The sequence below is a fragment of the Mustela putorius genome, unplaced genomic scaffold (genome assembly GCF_011764305.1).
Source record: "Mustela putorius furo isolate JIRA1106 unplaced genomic scaffold, ASM1176430v1.1 tig00003846_pilon_pilon_pilon, whole genome shotgun sequence".
NCBI classification, from domain to species: domain Eukaryota; kingdom Metazoa; phylum Chordata; class Mammalia; order Carnivora; family Mustelidae; genus Mustela; species Mustela putorius.
In genome coordinates this window covers 86,655-89,413 of record NW_025421999.1, presented here as the reverse complement: position 1 = coordinate 89,413, position 2,759 = coordinate 86,655, and the positions used below count along the sequence as shown (strand labels likewise).

At 39.4% G+C, this 2,759-nt stretch overlaps 1 pseudogene; it reads right to left on the bottom strand.

Moving 5' to 3' along the window:
• Positions 1-669: 669 nt before the first annotated feature.
• LOC101691765 lies at positions 670-2,075 on the bottom strand (annotated as a pseudogene).
• Between the last annotated feature and the right edge of the window lie 684 nt (positions 2,076-2,759).

Below are 2,759 nucleotides of genomic sequence, written 5' to 3'. Positions count from 1 at the left end.
ATAATTTTTCTTGTGGAGTCTTAGGGTTTTCTATGTGTAGTACAATGTCATCTGCAAAAAGTGACTACAAATAGTGAAAGTTACCAATGATATGCTTTTTATTTCTTTTTTTTGTTGTTTGGTTGCTGTGTCTAGTAATTCCCGTACTGTGTGAATAAAAGTGGCTAGAGTGGGCATCTTTTTTCTGATCTTAGAGAAAAAATCTCTCAGTTTTTCACCATTGAGGATGATGTTCATTGTGGGTTTTTTATATATAGCCTTCATTATGTTGAGTGATATTCCCTCTTAACCTGCTTTGTTGAGGGATTTTATCATCAATGGATATTATACTTTGTTAAATATTCCTTCTTTTATTAAGATGGTCATGTGATTTTTATCCTTTCTCTTTTTAGTATGATGTATCACATTGTTTGTTTTGTGAATACTGAACCACACTTGCATCCCAGGAATAAATTCCACTTATCATGGTGAATGATTTTTTTAAATGTACTGTTGGATTTGATTTGCTAATATATATATTCTTAAGACAGAGAATAATTTATTCACACCCTCCAGAGAAGTAGATAGCTTCAGGCTATAACAAAATATTGTATTTTAAAGCATAGGTCAGTAAATGTATATGAGACTATACACCACCGTATACAAATCAACTGATCAAAGCACAACTTCTCAGTGTTCAAAACAGAATAAGCTTCCTTGTACAAGCAATATCTTTGTGACACTTTCAACTTTATTATTCCCCTCCTTTTCGTCACTCTCTCCTTCAACAATATCCACACCAGCCTCCTCATAATCCTTCTCAAGAGCAGCCATGTCCTCATGGGCCTCAGAAAACTCTTCTTCCATGCCTTCACCCACATACTAGTGACCAAAGGCACACTTGGCATACATCAAGTCAAACTTGTCATCCAGGTGGGCCTAGGACTCAGCAATGGTTGTGGTATTGCTCAGAATGCACACAGCTCTCTGTACTTTGACTAGGTCTCCCGCTCCATACTGGGAGGCTTTGAAGTCAGTGGGGTACTGGTCCACAAACTGGATGGTATGCTTGGTCTTGATCATAGCAATGGAAGCATTGACATCTTTGGGAACCACATCACCATGGTTCAACAGGCAGTAAGCCATCCATTTACCATGGTGGGGGTCATATTTCACCGTCTGGTTGGCTGCCTCAAAGCATGCATTGGTGATGTGTGCTACAGAAAGTTATTCATGGTAGGTTTTCTCAACAGAGATGACAGGGGCATATGTGGCCAGAGGGAAGTGGACATGGGAGATAGGGCACCTATTTGTCTGGAATTATGTCAGATCAACATTCAAGGCTCCACCAAATCTGAGGAAAGCAATGATGGAGGACACCATCTGATACTTCAACCTATTTAGGTTAGTGTAGATTGGGAATTCAATACCATGGTTCTATGACAAATGTCATAGATCGCTGTGTTTTGTACTGTGAAAGCAGAGTCAGAGTTCTCCAGATACATTCATCTGGTGTGAGTAGTGAGGATGGAGTTGTAGGGCTTAACTACAGCTGCAGAAACCTGGGGGGCTGGGTAAATGGAGAATTCTAGCTTGGACTTCTTGTTGTAATTGACAGAGGTGTTTCATCAGCAGGGAAGTGAACCTGGAACCCCTCCAAAGTTGTGGAAAACCAAGAAGCCCTGAAGACCTGTGCACTGGTTGACCAGTTACTGAATTCGATCTAAGACAAGGTCAGTGATCTCCTTGCTAATGGTGTAATGCCCTTGGGCATAATTATTGGCAGCATCTTCCTTGCCTATGATGAGATGCTCAGGGTGGAAAAGCTGGCAGTAGGTGCCAGTGTGAACTTGATCAATGACTGTGTCTTCTAGTTCTATAAACACTGCCCTGGGCCTAGTGCCCTACAAACACTGCTTGCCAGGACCCGTCTCACTGAGGAAGATGTGGAAGGAGTCATCTTCTCCTCCAAAGGACTTGTCACTTGGCATCTGGCCATAAGGCTGGATACTATATTCCAGGCAACTGAGCTCCCAGAAGGCATTGCCAATCTGGATACCAGCCTAGCCAACATGGATGAAGATGCATTCACACATGGTTGCTAATTTGCAGCTGCGGAGCAGATGTTGTAGAGGAAGAAGAGAGGTTACTTCTTACAGCATGATTCTTAGGTGGTCAATGTAAGAGAACCTGTCTTGATCTGTTGATATTTTGTTGAGGATTTCTGCATCTATGTTCATCAGGCATATCAACTGGTAGATTTTTTTTTGTAGTGTCTTTATCTGATTTTCATATTAGGGTAATGCTGGTTTCATAGATTGAATTTGGAAATTTTCCTTCCATTTTTTGGGAATAGTTTAAGAAGAATAAACATCAACTCTTCTTTTAAATGTTTGGTAGAATTCACTTCTGAAGTCACCTGGTCCTGGAATTTTGTTTATTGGGAATTTTTTGATTACAGATACAATTTCATTGTTAGTTATTGGTCTGTTCCAATTTTCTATTGCTTCCTGATTCAGTTTTGGAAGGTTATATGTTTCTAGGAATTTATCCATTTTTTCTAGCTTGTCCTATTTTTGGCATATAATTTTTCAAAATATTCTCTTTTAATCTTCTGTATTCCTGTGGTGTCAGTTTTTCTCCTTCATTTCTGATTTTGAATCCTTTCTCATTTTTATCTTGATGAGTCTGGCTAAAGGTTGATCAATTTTGTTGATCTTTTCAAAGAATGAACTCCTGGTATCATTGATCTATTCTATTGGGGTTTTTCAATCTCTATC